General features: G+C 32.4%; 1 protein-coding gene across 2 annotated transcripts in view; it reads left to right on the top strand.

Moving 5' to 3' along the window:
• Nucleotides 1-470: 470 nt before the first annotated feature.
• Ip6k (Inositol hexakisphosphate kinase) overlaps nucleotides 471-22,623 on the top strand; it is a 64,331-nt gene continuing 42,178 nt past the window's right edge. The window contains exon 1 of one of the 2 annotated variants that reach the window (XM_068777207.1): nucleotides 471-755. The gene's annotated coding sequence lies outside the window, so the exon portion shown is untranslated. The remainder of the gene's footprint in view (nucleotides 756-22,623) is intronic. The other variant, XM_068777211.1, reaches the window with a different exon arrangement.

The raw sequence follows: 22,623 nt of genomic DNA, 5'->3' as shown, positions 1-22,623 counted from the left end.
GTAATTTTTTTTTACCATGTAACAATTTTAATGTTCATATTTGTATTTAGAAGCCAGCAGTCTCCTTATTATTCTAAAAATACTATTTATTTATTAGTTACAAAGTCCTTATTTATTTATCAAATATGTTCTAGTGTTTATTAACTATAGCCAAAAACGGCGCTGTAATTTATTTACCTAATATAATTTTTTTATATTGCACTGAATTCTAATGTACGTTGGATACTATCTTTACAGAAGCGTAGAGTTATTGGAAAATGTAAATTTGATGTAAGTTTTTATATAATATAATAGTATAATAATATCTATAAGCGATGCGCCGATTATTAATGGATATCTTCATTATTTTAAACTATTTTTCTTCAAGAACAAGCATTGACTGATTTTTACTAAATTCATTTTCGTCTCTACGATTGATATCTAATCTGTGACTTGCTAACGGGATGGGTAATATGGGGAATTTTTAGTAGTTTCGTCGTCGCATACTTTCGATCAAATAAATCTTTTCGTCTTTTATTATAAACCTTATCTAAAATAATTTTCACGTTACATCTCCTAAATTATTGATTAACTGTGATAAAGAATAGTCACTTTATTAAATCAGGGTTATTTCCCTAAGTGTAGGACTTCTTTAGTTTTTCATATTCATAATTCATTGTTTCTCTAATATTTCAAAAGTGTAAGTGTGTTGTGCAATTGTAATGAACTTTATTTATTTACTTTAAAAGAGTTTGAAATTAAAGCCGAAAAAAAGGGTAAGTGAAATTTATTTGTATATAGAGAAAGTAATATTATTTTAATAATGAAATCAATTTGAGTTTCTCAATATTATAAATCTGCTTAAATCTATTACCTATAGGATTCTATTTTGAATTTACTGAAAGGTTAAGAAATTGAAACTTGGAATTTCTGTGTATCTTAGTCTGAATAAATAGGCTAAAGGCTTTTCCTGAAGTATTACGGGCTAGTTCTGTGCCAGAGACCACTTTTAATTAAATTTTTTATATAAATAAGCTAAAGTAATATGTATGATTGTCATGTTTTGAAAATAATTTCAGTTGCATGTCAGCAATTTTTTATTTTAATGAATTCAAACAAAGAAAATGTTTTCTGGTTTATATAGTATGTCAATTAAATGCTATATGATTTACAGGATGTTAGAATAGAGATAACTATTCATACTTAAGAATGTTTCTGTGCAGACCAAACTGCAGCTCTAGGCAGCTTATAGTGCAATTTAAATTTACTAACTCTGACCAAAATATTTTGTATGCAAAGTAACTTTCCATATTTTATTATTTAGCATTTTATGTTTCAATGTCTTTACATATTTACAAAAATAATTTATAAGTCTTTATAATAGTACTTTGTATATGTATATATTATGTGAGATTCCATGAAACAACATCTTTGTATAATTTTGCTAAGATATTTGCCTGGCGTTTGGGAACAAGTGTTATTTCTAGTATTTTTACTACAAACAGTATGGTTAATTAATCTGCTTAATGGACACTACCTATATGTTTTATATTACAACGTAAAGATTCAGACAGTTAGTAAAGTATAAAAAATTATAATACTCTTAGAAAGAATTGGAGTATTCAGGTGTATTTCTACTTTTTATTAGAGGCTGGCCAGTAGGAGGTGCTGGTACCTTTTTGATCCCATTGTAAAATTCTACAGCATACACCATTCTGCTTTGGAGGCATTATAAGTCAGTTCCTAAATTAGTGTTATACAAATATTCCTATGAGATTGAAAATGATAAGTGGACACAGTCCACCACTGTATGAATAACTAGAGGCAACAGAATAAAAAAAAGAGACAGACCTTTCTGACGGCGATGTGATGGTCTTAAGAATTGCAGAGCCCTGGTGGATATGCTTGGCTCCTGTTAGGGATAGATGGAAACAGTTCAAGGAGGCGATTTAAAACAAAATTAACTTGAAACTTTTTGAATTTAAAACCACAAAAATTTATCTGACATGCAGGCTTCATCACCACCATTTCAGACAGGGGACCTGAGCTTCCCATATAAATTACCACTTTGACTGGTTGGAAGCCATTTGCCTTGTTTATTAGTATGATATTAATAAAAATGATGATGCAACAGTTTTTCTACATTGTACTATAGACAGTATAGAGATAATATTGTTTATACCTATAGATCAATTTTTTAGCGGTATATTTTAATTTACTTATATATCAGTTGACACAGGATAATTAAATTCTTTTTCTCAGTTGATATAAATTAGTTAGTGAAATGTGGTGTGCATGCTTATATTTGATATATTTATTTTCATCTAACATATTTTCTATTCTAGTGAATAGTAAATGTAATATACAGCTACATACTCTTAATTTTTTTATTTATTTTTGAAAGATTAGATCTTAATGCAAACAAATTTCAAAGTCACAATATTTAAAATAAGTTTTTTAATTTTAATTTCCATATCTGTGAAGTGTTTTGCCAACAATAAGTGTAAATACAATAAATAAGATTGTTTTGATTGGAATCTAGTTATTTGAAAAACATGAAACATGTAAAAAATGTACAAACATATCTTATCATCATATTATCATTTGCATCATAGGACATCTACTTATGAACTTAAATCTCTCCCATAGAGAATTCCAGTTGAACTAGATGGAATTTGCTTGCATGCAGCATCTTTCGACACCTTAACAGAGTTATCTGTCCATCTTGTGGGTGAAGGAATTATGCTGCACTTGCAGGTCCATGCTCTCTCAGGACCTCTAGGCCCCAGCATTCATTAGCAGCATGTCAATCTGCTGGGCGCTATTGGATATTTGCATTCCTCTACAAATTTTCCTTATTCATTACCACAGTCTTCTCCATGGCTTGAGTGACTGAACTTAATAATGAGGCCCAAAGTGAGAGACCATGATGGTGCCATAAGTCATCACTGTTAATGCATGTTGGTTGTATACATACGACATATGAGGGTATCTGATGGTAATAGATATTAAATTTATAAATGATAAATAACACACCTGGCATGAGAACATACAATACACAAGTTAGCAAGATGCATGAGAGCTTGTCTGTGGCACATAGCATTTAGATGGTAGTTAAGTGATAACAGTTGACATTGATAACTTGCAGGCCATCACATGCATGATTAAGTTTAAATAGCAATGATACATGACATTTATCAGAGGCGGTGTAAACATATGATCTCAATTACTGTTAGTTGCCTACAATCTGCTTCTACCAGAGAAAACCAGTTATAATTATCACATCTGAAAGTGGGGAGCATTGAAATTGTGATAAGATTGCATGCATATTTTATTAAATATTAATTATGATAACAGTTTTACTAGTTGTATTAGACCATTAATTATGATTATTTCTGTGTCCACAAAACCGGTTTGATAATTGTTAATAAAAGGTTTGATAAAATATAAATCTCATGTTGATGGCTAAATGCCAAGATTGTCGCATTCCTGGAGCATTATTCTGCTGAGAGGAAAATCATATGTCAACTTGACTCATTCATTTAGAGAACAGTTTTGTGGGCTTCACGTGTATTGGTTAAGGTCAAGGAAATTCTGGTTTTTTGTTACTTATTGTTTAGTCATTGGATATATTCATGTTTCTCTTCATACAAACAAAAGTTTTTGTTCAATTTCTGCGAGTGGGAGAGTGTTTTGCGGAAACTGATTCGAATTAGTTCGCATCTGTGCGGCTCGTCATTTGTCTCCATTCGCTCGCGACTTGACAATTGTCTGCGTCAATTGTACATGACAAGGAAATGTTATAGAGAATTAAAAAATGCCACTATTGACTGTGACCAGTAAACTGTGAATATAAATGAAAAAGTAATGAATCTTCCGATACAACGTACAATTGGTTGTTTAAATATGTTATTTTTGCTTTAGAATAGTTTATTTATATTGCAATCATACATTTTTGCGAAAAATATTTATACGGGAAAGCGATTAATTACTGGTTTATTAATTTAAGTCTTTCAAAACAAAATGCGTGTCAAATTAATTTCACTACACTTTTGACAATTTCTCTTTGACATCTGTCATAAAGAAATATGTTAAAAAAAAAAACAAAAAAAAATAGGTAAAACATTCAGCCTTTTCTCTCATATATATAAAATAGGGGTATACAATTTTAACTCAATTATTCGATAAATTACAAAGTTTCATTAAAATAGTTCTATAGTTACCTCTCAAAATATTCTCTGTGGTGCATTTTTAGAATATTAAATATAAAAGCGCTTACATTTAACCTTTACCAGTATTAAAATCGTTATATTTTACGTTATAACAATGTTTATAGCGGTCAGAAACAGGTCGGTGCGGTGAGGTAACTCATTGTTGCATTGTAGTACTTGTTCATTAGTTATTGTGCTTGACGATGACTCAGTGATTTAAGTTTGTTTTGTTTTTATATGTTGAACCTGGAAAAACCAGCGATATTATATTTAATCTTGCAGAGTTATATAATATATCGCTCTTCGAAACGCACCTGTATAAGCAAGTGAAAGGGATACGTAGATGTTTTAATAAGCGGCAATTGTAAAGAAGTGTACGCATGCTTTTATATGTGATAATTTTTTAAAAGGTGCCATGAAAACGTTGAGGATATTCATTCATTCATGTCTGCCGATAGAGGCCCTCTGTAAGGCATAGGTTTCCCGCAATTTCGCCGCATTGATCGCAATAATGACCGGTTTTGCGCTGCACATATTGACACATAAATCTTAAGTTGCCACCAATTAGTGAAATAAATGACAGAATTACGTGAGTGAAAGATAATTAAAACGTTCTATTTTCAAATTATTTGTTTAAATTTATTAGGAAAAAGACCACTTCTAAACGTTTTCATCATATTAATGTAATTTTGATTGACGAACATACAAATATTATAGTCATTTTCATTCCAATTAACTGTTCCAATCGATTGTTTTTTTTTTCCGGTAGTAATTACGTTTCAAAGCTTCTACTTTTGTCATAAGTAATTACGAATTTGTATAGCATTGATTTTGCTTAATTAACAATGTAATTACATTTACGCCACTTGACTGATCAGCTTTACTGTTTACAAAAAAACATTCGTCTTTACCAATGACCATTACCTTGGTTAAGAAATATATCTCGCTGTTTTTGATATAAAAAGGTCGTAAAATGTTATTTTAATAAAAAAAAACTTTTTGGGACAAGCTATTTGCCGTGTAGAAACAATTTTTCATAATAACGTTATTTTGATTAATTTATTGCAGTAATTTAGAAAACTATAAAAAATGAAATAATTTCTTTTGATATCTTATTTAATGATTCCGTAGCCGAAAGACAGTTAGACAGTCGAATAGCCAAGTAGATTGGCAAGTAGGATGAAGCAGCGAACAAGCTATGTAGCGCCCGGATGGGAGCTGGAGCCTTAAGGTACTGGAATGGACACCACGGCAACCTTGTTCAGAGGGCGCAAGATGCATTCGCTCCTTTTGAAAATCTATGGTGTAGATAATAACGTTCTGTAGCTGAAATGTTGCTGGTGATGAATGCAATGTTAGTGTCATTTAAAATATTAATGCATATTATATTGTAGCCTTTTAACCTTTAAAATTATGCAGGAAGATTGGTTAAGGTGTAAAAATGTTAGAACGGACATTGTATGGTTCAATATCTGTCAGTCAATGTATGGTATACACTGTACAAAAATCACATTTTTTTTAGAAAAATATATCTAACCTAATGATAACATAGAAGTAAAGTATATGTATTTAAATTGTTATTATTGTGTGATATCTGTCCTTGCAGATCTCGTTCTGCCGGAAGTTACTGTACCTGTCGCTTTCCAACAGTATTTATTAATAAATTAATGTAACATATTTTAGGGTGATGACTTTATACATGGTGATTGGAGATAAGTGTACGAAGTATGATCAATAAGTACGGTAACTAATTTTATTGCAAACAAAGTATTAAGTGTATATTGAATTTAAAATTAAGCTCTTTCACTCGCCTTGGCTGGCGATGCAGTAATCCCAACGTTGATTCCCCACAATTGAAAACACTTCTGAAATGTTTCTTTGAGAATGTCCTTCAGCTGCTCTGACGTAGCTCTTTAAATGTCGGAAGTTATGTCAAAACTGTTTCCTTACGGCACGGATTTTATTTTTGGAGAGTAAGAGAGAGTAAGGCGGGTGTAGACAGACGGTCATATCATGTCAAAAAATCGCGAATCAGTAGTGATGTGTTGCGCAATGCATTGTGATTGAAAAGGAAAGCATTTGCCAATTTTACGGGTCTCAAAGAGATGTTTAGTAAGTTCCTCTGCAAGAATTTGAGTCGTCATTTGCCTGTTTAATTAAATAATTTTTGTTACTCTACACGTTTTCGGCGGTTTTGATTCATACCGCTTTTGAGTCGCTCTTACTACTTGTAAAGTCTTCACAGTCACCGCATTATAAACTACACAAATTTTAACATTTTATGAGTTTCTTTGGAACTTTTTTGCGGCTTAAAACAAAATTTTATGTTAACATGTAGTTCAAAATCTATGATGCGCTACAAAAAAACTCAATATGACCTCACTCTTCTAGCTGAGGAAGCTGATAAACATGTCCCAACTTATTCAATATTGCTACAGACTATTTTAATGAATTAGACTATGGAACGTATTCATTTAAATGATACAGTAGCTCCTGGTAAAAAAAAAATATTCACAGCTATGTAGCTTTTTGCTGACAAATTATTTATTCACCCTTTAAGCTTTTACATCTAATAGCAATTGTCCTGTATAATAATTCAATTGATATTACTAGATATTAAATAAATACTGTACTGGATGTAACTAGGTTTGATGAAATATAATACATAGTGCTTATATGTTCAGTTGATAACGTCAACCTGGTTCTACAATTTACCTATTTCGACGAGGCGATAAATGTGTTTAATATCAGTGTAAACGAATAACTCTATAAACGTGTACCTTGTCACTGCAATGTTAATTGACGTGTGCGGAGTCTTATTTGTTGCTGTCTTTTGTTTTGAACATACAAACACAGTCAACGTTTGCGGAAGGTTTTACGGGCGCGTCTAATGTTTATGTATCTATCAGTTTGATAGTAATTTAGTTTGATTTTATTAACATCATCATTTCAGGTTGTTTTCTAGATCTTAAATAGGACCGGTTGCAAGCGGCCCGTACCCAGCGACCTCAACAAAGTCGTTTGTCAACCTCATGGGCGGACGTACTAAGCTGCGCTCGCCAGTCAATAGTCTCCACAACCTTCAGGACCTTGAGGCTATCTATTGTATAGTGTCTAGAATAATTAAAAATAAAATATAAAATTTAAACTTTTAAAAATTTTAAAAATACTTTTGTGTCATTTACAAATGGTATTTGCCCGCTAGTATATATACCGGATTTGAAGCAGCCGACTGCTTTGGGCTATATCTCTATTCATAAACTGGAAGATTACCTGAGAAACTACGACTAAGGCGGTTATGTTTTTACATCAAGTTTATTGTTCTTTGGCTGAAATCAAGAGAACGGCGAAAGAAGACATAGATTTCGGCTGTCATTAGAAACATGTTTAGCAATTCAACTTACAGGCGCCCGAGAGGGCCGAATCTTAGGTCGATAAATTACTATTGTCGGATTCTATAAAATCTGTTTATATTCTTTGTTTAATATACAGCGTGATTGTTTATAGGTGTAAAGAATTTAAAAATGTAATTGTGCAGTTCATTTGCTATCTATACAAGATCGAATGGTTTCAGAAATAATAAATAACGTAATGATAGTATAGTAAGAATGAGCGTCGTCAAAATTTACTACATATTAAAATTAATCATTGTTTATTGATTGCCCCTGCAGACTTTGTACTGCTTAAACTTGTCGGACTGTTGCATTCCCATAGAAAATATAAATTAATGTAAAATATTTCATAGTGATCACTTTATACAAGATGTTAGGAAATAGGTGTAAAGGTTTTAGGCTTTTTGTTGGCGAATGAGCTATATATATCCTTTAAAGTTTTTACACTTATTACCATTCTAACTATTCTACAATTATATACTGGATATATGATAATTGCGAATTAAATATAAAGATATTATTAAATATGTGGATATAAATATACTTAGTATAATGACGTTTGTATTATCCAATAAGTTTATGAATAATATTCAACAAAAATTTTCATGTCCGTTAAGACAAATTTAAGAAATAAGAAAGTAATAAATTCGGAAGAACGATACGACACGATTTCTTTTGTAGATTAGAGAAACTCTGTACACGTGTTGACTACAGAGCACGTTTTGATAGTCCGCTGTTTGTACTTGCGTATTACGTACCGTCGAGCTCGCGACCAACAAATAATACCGAAAGAAATCGAACAAGTCCGCTCTAATCAAAAGTAAATCTAATTATAAATAGTACACAGATGAGAAAGCAAATTATATTATCGATCGAAAACACAAAAAAGAAATTGAAGATAAGTTTAGTTTAATACAGTTAAAAAAAGTTTATGTTAAGAAAGAGTATAAGAAGAGACTTGATTGACATAGCTCTTATATAAGTAAACATGCAAGAACAAGAAATCAAAAAAGGTAAATAATAATTGTGATTGTAGAAACAAAGGAATGCACGCTAGTGTCTGTGGGATTCAGATTTAAAAATCAAATAAAAAAAGAAACTGTCTATCTGGTGACAGGCTGTTTAGGATCCGGATTCTCGTAGTTGGAGGATACACTAAAGGCATAGCACAAATTGGGCTCTAATTAATAATTCCAAGTAAATGATAATATGAAAAAGTAAATATTTACCACGTTTAAACTGTTGCGAAGCTTTGTATGTAAGTTAAACCAACCTATACTATCTATTAGCAGTCAGACTATCTTGAGTAACATGTACATGCAATATGTAGATATTATATACTATAGATGTAGATATTTATATACTATATGTAGTTAAAGATAATGAAGCAGAAACACTATATAATAAATTGAGATTCTTATAATGATAACCAGAAATATATTATTTAATACCTCTATTAAACAACTACTTGAGAAAGATTATAAACAATAGCTTTGTTGCGCTTAACACTTCAATCTTGAACATTTAAACTTATCATTACACGTAAATGTGGGATGATTGGAGAACATGGAGATGTTTTTTTTTCCGTTCTAGATGTAAAGAAATAGAGAATATTTAAATCAAGCTTGGTTATTTTTACTTAATATGTAATTAATTTCTTGAAGTACAAACATGATTTGGGTTTTAAAAAAAGCGACCAGGAATATTTTTTAATTTATTATTTATTATTAAACTTTAAATTAATATCCAGAGGTATTGGTTATAGGCGTAAAAACTTTAAAAGGGGTGAATGTAAGGGTCATTTGTCAACTAAAAACTATAAAGTTGTTACACTTATTCCTTATCACCTTGTATAAAGTGATCTCTGAAACTCTATTGTAATGCGACAGACTAATAACTTCTGGCAGTATAAAGTCTGCGGGTGTCCTAGTTTCATGATCATTATCATCATAATATCAGACGATAGACGTCCACTGTAGGCCTCTCCCAAAGATCGCCACAACAAGCGGTTATTCGCTGCCGGTATCCAGCTACTTCCCGCATCCTCAATTATGTCATCGGTCCACGTAGTAGGGGTCCTACCAACGCCGCGTCTACCGGCTCGTGGTCGCAATTCGAGAACCTTTCGGCCCCAACGACCGTCGATTGCTCGAGCGATGTGCCAAACCCAATGCCACTTCAAACGAGCAATTCTTCGAGCTACGTCGGTGGCCTTGGTTATTTTTCGGATAACCCCATTTCTGATTGGATATCAACATTAATTCTTTGATAGTAAATGTTTACAACTGAGTTGCAATCGAATCTTATTATATTTCAATCAATATTTTGACTAGCAACGTTCAATTTTTGTTTTTGCTATTCTTTAGACATTTTAAATAAGTTCATCCAGTGACTAAATATAGGAGATAATATTTGAGAAACACTTATTGGATCAATGGAATCTTTAAATTATACGGCTCTTCTTTATATCGGGGATTTATGGCGCCCATTTAAATATGTGTAATGGACGATAAGATCTATAGTTCCGGTTATATTTTATGTAGTATTGCGTGAAATTTGTGTAAGTACAATTTTATGTAATGAAAATGAATTGGTTATAGTGTATACGACTACGAGCTGGTGTTCTCATTTCTAAAATATATCAAATGAATTTTTGTCGCAATTTCGCAGCGTAACTCATACGAAAATATACATTTAGTGTACTATATCACGAACCCATGTTTTGAATTGTAAATTATAGGTACAAAATTTTTGGGTTTCAAAATTTGTTTTGAGATATTTATTTAAATCATCATCATCAGCCGATAGACGCCCGCTGCAAGCCGTAGGCCTTCTCCTTAAAATTTCCACGATGCCCGGTCTTGCGCTGCCTGCATTCAACGACTTCCCACTATTTTAAATACCGGGGCCTATCGACGCCGCGTCTATCGGCTCGTGGTTGCGACTCTTTTTAACTTCAACGGCCATCAGTTGCACGGGCGATTTGTCCCGACCACTTTAGACGAACAATTCTTCTAGCCACATCGGTGACTTCCTTTCGGGGATTTCCTAATTTCTAATTTGATTTTGCAGCGAATATGAATTATTATATACATAAATTTATTAGATATGTTTGAATTAAGAACTTTAATGTTTTTTTTTTAAGTTATGGCCAATTAATTTACGCTACAGCGACACTATTTCCGTCACGATCGGTCGATGTTGCATGCGACCCGGCGCCGCGGTCGCTATTTATTGCCAACACTTGGAGCTCTGCCACGTCCCGTTTGACAACAGGGTTTCGTTATACGTTCTCTGAACGGCAGGGTTCGATGGCTTGATTAAATTATTAGGTTACTCAATCACAACAGCTGCTTTCTTGAAAAAACAATGTCCCAGACGCATCATGTTAGGTAATCATTCAATGATTTTGTTCGTTATGTTACAATTTCTGTAGTGCATTGCGTCAGACAGGAAGAAGAAAAGGAATTCATACATTTCAAACGGAATTTTTTTGTTCATACAGAAACATCTTTGAAAAAAGTTTGTTTCGTATTTTCTTTATCACACCATTTAAAAATATTCTTTCAAGTCTATATTGTTAAAGAGAGAAAACGAATATATTATAAAGCAATAAAATAGTTTTAAACATTTGTAAAATGCTTCTTAGTTTTGCGATGAGAATGAAGACGTTTATACTTACTATTTGTAACTTTATATTTGCGGCTATGTGTAGTTGGTAAAAAAAGTAAAAAAAAATCTGTTTTTGTTACAATTTTGCCATTTGTAATACATAAAGGTATTATAGGAAAATGATTCATGTAACTGGTTATTATAAGGAAAATTTTAGACAAAAAAGGATACCACATGAAGTTATATTTGTAATAAGTATTTTTAGTTTCGTATTTAAATTTAATCAGATAAAAAAGATATCGAATCGCCGACAGTGAGACTGTTTATAATTCATGATGTTTTGACGTGTCTTTAAGGATGAACTACTGCAACGTAACACTGGAATACTTAATATTTATAAAAGAAATTTCCACGGGTGTCGGGTTGTTGTAGATTGTGTTAACGTATTAGAAATTTGAGCAGGTTATTATTTCTGAGTCTACTAGCTATCGGACGATGTTTGCCTGTCCATCTACAGTGTTTTAATGTAGTTTGTCGTTGGTAAAGTTTTGAAGTTTTAAAGTACTAGTCTAAAACGTTTATGTTTTTCTTTTGAACTTATTTTTTATAATTCATGTCTATATAGTAGAAACTTATTTATAGTTATAATTATAATCGTAGTATTAATAGCAGCATTTTCTTATATTATTCTATACGTTAATAGATAAATTAATTTTATATTCTTACAATGGAAACTGAGAAATATAAAGTTGAATTAAATCGTTTTCCTTGTTCAATCTTGAGTCGACAATGCTATAGTGGAGTCTATTTTTTATAATATGGCTTAAAATAATATGCACTAAGAGGGTTATTGAGTTCTTCGGTCAAGTAGTAAAACGGTGACAAATTATTACCGGTTTACTATGTGCTGGTGTCCAATGAGTTCTTAACCACGCTCGATATCACAATAGCCGAAGTAATTTCTTGCAAGGTTCTTTTCGATAGAACAAATGTTTTGAACCTAGCAGTAGTTTATGTATAAATGTTTGTTTGTTTGAAAAAATAAATATTTGTTTCATAAATACACTTCGCCGGAAGGGGAGACGTAAAGATGGCGTAACATAGTGTGCGACAAACTTTTCAAAAATGGTTACGATTCTTAGTAGCAAGGGGAAAGATGTAAAGAGGAAAAATAATATCAAAGTTTCGTTAACCTAAAGTTTGAGGGTGAAATCGACTGCACACGTCTATCATGCGGCGATAGACTGGGCGGGTCTGTGGGCGTCACGGTACGCTTGTAGTTAATAGTTATAGGGCAGTGGGAACTTGCTTTGTCCGGCGTCAGCGCGTCTGTCTCGCGCAGGGCGCAGGACCGTCGACACCACTGAGCGACGCGGGTGACGTCATCTTATTTTAGGGCTGCCATATTTGATTCCGTTTCTGACTATTTTGACCTCCATAATAATCTTGTTATTAAAACTTGTACTAACAAAGAACGATGCAATAACCGATTAATCTAATTATATATATTAGATTCCACAATATTTTGTAATAAATCTCAGTAATAATGACATAAGACGTAAAAATATTACTTGGTAATTTTTTGGGTGAATGAATGTAAGTATATTTGTCAGCATAAAGCTTTAAAACTTTTGCACCTATTTTTAATCACCTGTATAAAGTGATCACTCTGAAATTTGTTACATTAATTTTTTTTCTACTGGAAACTATATATAAGCTAATGAATTCTGACAGATTTGTTCTGTGTCTGCAGGGACAGATGGAGCAATAATTAATTTTAATATGTTATGTGTGGTCATCTAAAACATTTTCAATTGCATTTTTTTATTATATTATTATGTATGTTTTACAATTTCTTGACAGCAAATTCGCTTTACAATTATATTCATATGTATCATGAAGTATATATTCATATAATTAGCAAAATTATTTTGTATTTATTGTTTCGAACGTATTTACAGAACTTATTAGTGTATTTTGTTCACTACAAATCACGATGTATGGTTACCCTACACCGCTCTCTCGTTTCAAGGCCAGGGCTTATCCAGGGGCTACAACCCTCGATAGTTCTTTACACTTGACATTGTTTACGGCCGACTACGTGACGAAGACGTGCTTGTGTGGGCTCCGATCGATTTAATGACTAATTAAGTGGACGTAGATTAGATAAATAGTTGACAATAGCAAACATCAATTGAGGCTTACTATTTAATATTTTAATGTAAGTTATCTATCTACATAACACATGTTATATGCAAGTTTTATTTCCAAAATGTAATTAAATAGTTATTATTCTTTATTGTACACGATTAAAATTACTATATAAAAGTGCATAATAGTAAAAAAAGTACAATGGGTGGACTTATCACACGAGGCAATTTCTTCCAGACGATCATAATATAGAAACAGTAGAAGTATAAATAACATGTGGTTAACGATAAATTTCGAATTAGTATAATAGTTGTGAAGACTACCCGATTAAATATAAACCTTATTAATATTTAGTATTAACATCTTTTTAATTTAGAAGATTATTTTGTTTTTTTACGTTTTCCTTTATATTATATGTAAGTAGACTAGGAAAAGTTGATTAGCTGATATAATACACGTTTTCGGTAAATTTATATTTTTTTTCTTACTGGTTCTTTTATATTTTGAAAATAAACTACGTCTTCATTGTCCTTGACGACGGCTGTTTGTTAGTTGGCGTTATGTGTTTATTCGGTTTGAGATACTTGGCCAGATTTCTTTACAGTAATTAAGGTGGAGGGATGTCTCGAAGGTTGTACCGGATTTAATTGCGGCCCTTTAAAGGTTACATGGATGCTCCAAAGAGTTACTGGCCGAATCCAAACTGTAAGAAAGCGTTATGCATTCTGGATTCGAGGATACTAGCATGAGGCACAACCAACTGAGCCGCAGTTCAATTGGTTGCTCAGATTTTATTTTTCATCTATTTTAGTTTATTCTATATTTCAATTAAAAAAATATTATATAACTACTACAAGAGGTAACTTTGAAACAGGAAATTTTACAGTCGGCATGACATTCCTGTAAATTTGCAATTTCGTAGATGTCCTGCTTCTAATTTGCTGGCATCGAACAATCGATCGTTTTATTCAGTTATTTGCAATATTGTCGATTGAGAGATACTCCTCTTTCAGTTCATGTGAATAAATATACGTCCGCCAACACTCGACGATGGAAAGGTAAACATGCTAAATTTAGATGAACTCTTTCAACATGTCACTTTATTTATGTACCCACATATCAATATTATTGAAGGCGTCATTACTCCCACGTATCGCATTGATTATTGTTTACCAACTTGTTAAACGGCTTGCTGTATCACAAATTGTCGTGGAAATAATCAATTATATTTCTTAATACTTTTGTCTTTAAAAACAAAGTTGACTAATGAAATATTTTGCGATATTAAAAATTTGATTAAACTAATAATATAGATTGTTTTAACCAGGATGCTTTTTTTATTCGCTGATTAATACTCACTAAGGTATCATGTATGAAATGTTCAGTATGTTTTGTTCTTTATAATGTCAAACATTTTACTTTTTTCATTTAATATTGAAATTATTAACAGAAAAAAAATATTAAAGTAGGTCTTATCTAATGCTATGTAAGCGTATATTGTTTTACTATGTAATTCTAAAACTGATAAGACTATGAAATTTAATTTTAATTTATCGCTTTATTTGGTCATAAACTCGTGGAAAAAACTCATGGAAATTTCTAGATATAGGGAGATTATTCCCTTTAAGAACAAGCCAAGATATGTCATGGGGACCTTGAATTCTGATTTATCGGGAGCGCGTTACGCACTGCGGCAATGGTGACCTTGACTCCGGTACCTCTGTGTTTTCATTAATCTGTGAATCTTTGTTGTGTGGGACACTCAGTTGTTGTCTATATTCTTTGTGCGTAACAAAGAACGATTTTTACATAACAAAGGCTCTTTGAAAGAAACTCACTCGTAAGATATGTTCATATTAGTCTCATTATGTACTATCTGTATGATGTAGATGTTATACTTGCAAGTACTATATATATATAGATGATAATATATATAATATATGATAATATATATGATCATTACATATATATGTTATACTATGAGAGATGATATACTATGATATACTAAGAGCATATTGAAAAATCGACGACCGAGCGTAGGCGTTCTAGCGCGATGAGCGCCTGGCGTGGTCGTCTGAATATTTAAAACGGGCGTGGGCGTCTTCTTTGTAGATAAAGTTTAAAGTGCACGATAAATGCCGCCATCTCGACTTTTACATTGAAAAGGCGATTTGTATCATAAATATGAAATGGTTAAAGTAAAAATAAAGTATTTTACTATAATTAAACATTATGCATTACTTTTAATTTACACACACGCACACACACACACACGCACACACGCAGGCGCACACACACACTTATATATATATTTATATATATAAGAATTTTCCACTTATATACTGCTGCAAAACGCTGGATGAAGGCCGCTTCCAGCCAGTATTCTATGGGTAGGCCTGTGTCCACCAGTAGATCTCCTGCGGCTGGAACGAACGGATTTGTCAGGAACCATAAGGTTCAGAGATTTGAAATGAAATACTCTTTTCACTGAGTAGTTGCACCCGCATAAGAGGTTGAAGGAGGCGTTGATTAATAAATGCATATTTTAAGCAATTGCTCTTATAAAACCAGCTTTAATTTTTTGGCATGTTAAAATGAAAATGAACTTCATGAAAATACACCCACAAAAGGCAGCGCAGGCCATTCGAAGTTTGCCGCAAGTATTTTATAAATCGTACGATGTTGACTAATATTTTTTGTTATTATTTTAAAAATTATAATGAGGTCTATGAACTCCAAAAAGCAAAACAAAAACGCTTGGTTTAAACAAATAGATGTTTATGGATAGTCATGACGAATAGTTTTAAATAAAAAATTAAAAGTACGTTATTAAATTAATCTTATAGAGAATTAATATTCAAAATTAATATTGAAGAGTTTTTAGTTGATAGAAATGTGTAGAATGTGTTTGTTGACTCATTTACATGATGATATTATAATGCTGTACAATAAGGCATGTTAAATTTAATTTTAAAAGATTAATTGTTGAGTTTCAGGCTTTTCTCAGCAGATAAGCATTCCGAGCTGGTGGAATCTTACTACTTACAATGTTAAATTAATTGAAGATTCAAAAGTGCACGTAAATGCCTACTTGATGATTTCGATCGCAGTTTCATTTTTAATTTTGGCATTCCGGGAATAATCAAGAACATTTATATTAACTTGGTTGCTTTCGTACGCATGTATATTTTATTTATCAGGGCCTCTCAGGGGTTTTTTTATTCATAGACCACTTTCAAAATGTGCCCGGATCCGTTGGACCCTCGCAGCTATTAAACGTTAATAATGTAACGTAAACTTCTTCTATAACAATCACGAAACAGATTGACAGCATATTGTTAATATTTGGTTTCAGTTTTGTTAGAAATACTCGCAAATCTTCCCGTTCCGTGATGTTTAATCTGCTTCTTTTTTATTAAAAAGTTTGCATATTTAATATGCAATTTTTTTAATTTTGATATATAACTGCATACCATGAATCGTTTCGGCGATTCATTCAATGATTTGATCAGTGATCAGTTCTTTTTGTTAGTTCTAATTGTATTAGATAAATTCGTTTGACTCTGGTTTAGAGAAGGTTTGATATTGTTCATTCATTTCTTTATTCATCCATTCATTCATTCATATCAGCCGAAAGACGCCCATTGCAATGGATAGGCCTCCCGCAAAGATCGCTATGATAACCGGTCTTGCTCTGCCATCATCCAGCGACTTTCCGCGACGTTAACTATGCTTTTAATAGTTTTTATTTTAATATTTTTATATACATCACGTGTGTGGTGGATAGAATACCGTGTTAAGGTCGCCAGAAGAAGCTGAATGCGAGCCGCTTCCAACCGGTCCTATTGGAAATCAATGGATGAGGTCTATGTCCATCTTTCGACCTCTTATGACTGAAATGGTCATCACAAGTGTTAAAAAATGTCACAGTTAGTTGCACGACACGTTACATTTACATCACTCATACATTATGCTTTACACTCGAGCTGAACATCGAATAATTTATGACAAACACACACTTATTTGATCGTGGAAACACTCAGCCTTATTAATAAATATAAAGAATACTTATTACGCAGTATTTATTATCACTCTTGAATTTAAGAATATTTATCGTTTTTTTTGGTTGTAAATATGCGCTGTAATTTCTGAAATATGTAACCTTTCAAAATGTGGAATGTGTCGCGATATCTGCCATCGACATTTCTATTTCAATAAGCGCCCTTGCCTATCTATTCTATGGTGTTTTATCCCAATTAGTCGAAATAAATTACCGTCTCGAACCAATGATCCGAGCGAATTCTGTTAACTAGATATAGTACGACCGAAAACGCTGTACTGCGTCTTAGACATGAGCATCGAGGAGGGGGACGAGGAAAAGATGGCATAGGCGCCAAAAAAAACCAGGCTTAGCACCTTTCAGAATTTTACTATCAGGAGATAACAAGAGAATTAACAAGCAAATACTATAAATCCTAGCTTTTTAGCGAATAAAATCTAATATACCTCTGAATACGCTAAATTTAATCTCGGATACGTATTGAATTCTGTTTAACGAAGTATTCATTTTATTCATTGGATCGCGCTAGATTTTACGTAAGCTTACTCCAAACTCGAGGTTGGAAGCTTGTCGCCTCCGTGACATAAATAACTTCTAACGCCTTGAACCGTGTTCTAGGCGTGAATACCGAAATTTATTAAATGTGTGAAACGTAACTGATTTATAAGGTTTCTCGTAATTTTTTTTAATACCGTTAATTTTTATGAATAATGAAATAACTCCTAGCTATATAAATACCAAAGAGATTTCTGTGAAATCGTTAAGATTAGAGACTTGAAATTTAGTACGAATATTTCTTTCGCTGAGTAAATGTCATCGAAGAACGGATTTCACGAAATTCAACCCGCGAGAAGGTTTGAAGGCAGCGTAAATAAAAAAGCATGTTTTGAAACGATGTCTCGTAGGTATAAAACATGGCCAGCATTATTTTTATTGGCATCTTAAAAGTTATCGAGAAAGTATGTAAGATAATTACACCCATAAAAGGTAGTGCGGACCATGCAGTTTTAATTTCGATTATTTATAAATTTTAAATTTCGTATATAATTTTATGCCGTATTTTGTAACAGGTAGTTAAACTCGAAAAGTATTGAATGTCAAGCAACACGTAATGATATTAACGGACGGAGGACGGAGGCCGAATAATGCTAATTATTTAATTACATCAAATGTAACGAATTTGTTTAATATTTTGAATTTAGAGAATATTACATTTAACTGTATGATCCTCACTTACTCTTTAAACTTATAACTTTATAAAGGCCAGGTCATCATTACCCAATATTTTTTGTATCATTCAAGTTTTTTTTGTTAATTATGTATTATATTATAATATTAAATGTTTTTATGTGTTTTATACGATTTAATAAACTTACTATCAAAGCAGCAACAGATTAAAAAGTTATTATTTTCAAAATCACTGGTGTCCAAGAAGATAAAATATTACGCTACTAGGCGGCTTTATTTTAAATTGCCATTAAGGAAACAATTAAATGATTGTATGTTTTATATAACCTGTATGACATAATTGAATTAGTTGAGATCACGTAATGGTATAATTATGGGATTACATGCATTATCAGGGTCACGTAAGAGAACATGGGTGCTTTGTGGCCTTATATTATGTCATGATTAATGAGGTGTGTTCGAGTACAGAGCCGCCGTTACGACTCAAACAATTGTATTTTGTTATAATAAAATTGTTTTACCGCTGTCGGGGATTCATTTTAAATTTATATTATTATTTTATTTTAATAATAATACCAAAAATGAATATTGTTAGTATTGTTTATATGTACATGACCACATTATTACATATTAGCACATAATTAAAACTAGGCTCTTCACAATATGCCACCGAGTCTTAATTTTTTTTTGTCATACCACAAGCAGACTAGATAACTTAGCTTAACTTATTAATAACTAGATTTTCCATGGCTACTGCCCTGAGAAAAGTAGATTATAGGATGGCATGGAAAGATTTTATTATCGGTTCCTCAAGGCGTTTTAAGACTGACACGAAAATGAAGACACAGTAGAGAAGAAGTTTATGATCGAATTAATATCCAATATATTGCTAAAGATGCTCTAAAATTTGAGATGTACTATTTTTTATCATACCAACGTTTTATCATATAAAACATACAAGAAACATTTATAAAATAGTCAAAGTTGTCCCGCTTCTCTTTCTGTCCCATTTAACATTACGATATATTCGGCATTTTTCATTGGCGCCAGTCGCAATTACTTTACGACGGAGTGTTTATTATATCGAGGTTTATTTATAATTTCGGACGATGACCGTGGTGATTCAAAAAGATTCCGCGCATTACCCACATTGGAAGACAAAGACGTTTACGTTAAATACATGAAAAGTGACAAGGGAAGTTTTCCTTGGCAGTCCACGTGAAGCGGCGAATCGAAACACATGAAAACGGTCGCGTTACACTTTTCCGTCTAATAATCGAAGAGCCAGTGATCATCAACCTTTGTTTTATAAAATCTGAGTTTCTCGGCGCATGCGCTTAACATTACTAGAAGCGAAAGCCGATATATGTATACCTCTTCGAAGAATATATTTATTTTTATAGTTTTTTCTTAGTAACATCAGAAATTATGAAGTACTAACCCTTAATTTTCCATTCCATGTCTTGTGGGGCGTACACGATCCCCGCTGCACTTTCCGTTTAGGTCATTTGCAGTTCTCCTTGAAAAAAAAAAAAGAATCTTTAAAAATGAATTGTAGTGTTGAATATACATAACTTCACACATCACGTATGCGCGTATGTTATGCATATTAAAATATCAATTTTTCCGCTAATTATAGCTTTGTAGTATTGAAAAAATGTAAAGCATACGTCTTAAACGAACTTTGTTTTAATTTTTAAAGTGTGGGTTGTACACGCCCCATACGGCCTGAATGGAAAATCTTCAACAATTGCCGTGGCACGGAACGTGTTAAGCTTTAAAATGTTACTTTACATACGTTATAGTATTAAAGCTGATTTGTGCACAGGTTGATTGGTTGCAAGTTATTGGTAAACCTATTTAGGATTACCTATATAAAGTGATCTGACATTTTTTTTTTTTTTTTTGGAATGCGACCGGCTATAACTTCTGGCAGTTAAAAGTCTACAGGTACAGACAGTCAATAATGATTAATTTTAATATGTAGTAATCCGAATTTTATCGAGATCACACCTTATTATAGAATTTAACTACCTGGTCACGGGCTATAACAACGCTATATATATATAGCTTTGATTGCTCTGGCAGTCTACCAATATTGATCGCAAGAAGTTTCCTTTGAAGCATTATTGGCCTTTTGATTTTAAGTCTTAATTCGAATTGAAACATTTTAATTTTATTTTTCACATGAAATTAATTAAATAAGAAAATTAACGATAATACGTATTAATTGTATTTGATTTGCATTTTTGTTTCGTCAAAGTATTGTTACAGCTGCGCTACCGCGTATAATAAACAATAAGCTAGTCGATGGAATTAAAATAAAATAATGTCAACACGGGGCATGCTATATAATTGATTTCCTGTGTCAAGTGCGCAGTTCGCGTGATGGGAACGAAGCAATGCCGGTCCGTGTGCCATGTGTTGCGGGTTCGATATTTGATAATACGTGGCTTAAAGTTAACAAAAAAAAAACGTTACGTTAAAGTTCTTTAAATATAGTGCCGTCACTTAGTACTCCTACGGCACCCTATATACAGGCGCATTGTATTAGGTAGTAGCAGTAACAGCTTTAAAGGAAAATATATAATTTGTTAGCAAATTTGTTATACATCCATCCCCTTAAAGCTTTCACGTCTATTTCCAATAATCATTGTGTAAAGTCATCATTCTGAAAAATGCTACTTTAATTAATTTTTTCAAATAGTTTTTAAATTTATTTTCACCAATAACTTCTGGCAGCACAGTTTGCAGAGATAGATCGTCCCTTCAGTCTCAAAGACATTATGGGTGGATATTGATATATCGCCACACTCGGCAGGTGGATTGGCGATCGCAATGTAGTGTTATGGAACACAAAGGACACTGCTGTTCATCCTTCGGAAATTGGTTTTTGAGCAGTAGAAATACTATACAATTAACACGCAAAGTTAAAATTATATAAGATTGTATCCCGCGAATTAAACCGGCGACCATGATCGCTAGTCTCAGTCATGTACCGCTGGGCTTGCAACAGAAAAAATGCAGAGATAGATAACAAACAATCATTTAATACTACTACTGATACATTAACATTACGTTATTTATTATTTCTGGAACTATTTATTCTTCAATAGGATATTTCATACATTAATTGATAGCTAATCAGCTGTCTATTGCCCCCTTTAAAGCTTTTACATATATTTACAATCTTTGTATACTGTTAAGCAGCATCGTAAGCAATACTTTATCGAGTCTTTCATAAACTAATCGTTATTACAATGGCAGTCCAAGTCGAGGTCTTGCACACTCTTGCGGTCCAGTCACTTCATGGTGCATACTCCCAAGTAACAAGAGTTTGAAGGTATCTCTATTCATTACTGTTATATGGTCTAGTCTCTCACCTTATACCCGGGTAAAGAACATTTGACCAAAAAAAACATGTCTCGGTTTAAGGGTACCGTACAAGACAGATGCACCATCTGATTCAATGATCTTGAGCAAATGTAATGTACAAGATATTGTATTGCAAAATACCGTGTAGCATCGCATTGTTACGGACGGCCGTACCACTTGCCTCTCGGTTAACTGACTGTCATCATCCGATAAAAATAATTAATGAGTTAAGAAATCTACTTGATAACAAGATTAGAAATAATACACAAAATCTTTGTTTTCATTCGCAAAGAATGACGTGGCAGTATTCAAATTTGCCTAGCAGTAATCTGTCGTTGCAGTTACGAGCATAGTCAATTCACGTGTTTCCTTAACAACTTGTGTATAGGTTATAGGAAAACGACACAATACACTAAATTTGTTTGACGTTTGATTTCTTGGAGCATAATTTCAAAATCTAAAATTCTATATTTAACGTAAGATGGCGAGCGATAAATGTATTAGACCTGGAAAAGAAAATATATTTTGAATAGAATATTAAATCATATATTTAAGAGCATGAAGGAGAAGATATTTTTCCCCAAGTGCATCTTATATGAAGTATTTAGTTTGAAGGTACTTGAAATTACACAAACTTTCTTTGACAATTTTTTCA

The sequence above is a fragment of the Battus philenor genome, unplaced genomic scaffold (genome assembly GCF_028537555.1).
Source record: "Battus philenor isolate CCGP_79_NKW_IND1 unplaced genomic scaffold, ilBatPhil1.0.hap1 SCAF_13, whole genome shotgun sequence".
Taxonomy (NCBI): Eukaryota; Metazoa; Arthropoda; class Insecta; order Lepidoptera; family Papilionidae; genus Battus; species Battus philenor.
This window is presented reverse-complemented; position numbering and strand designations above follow the sequence as displayed.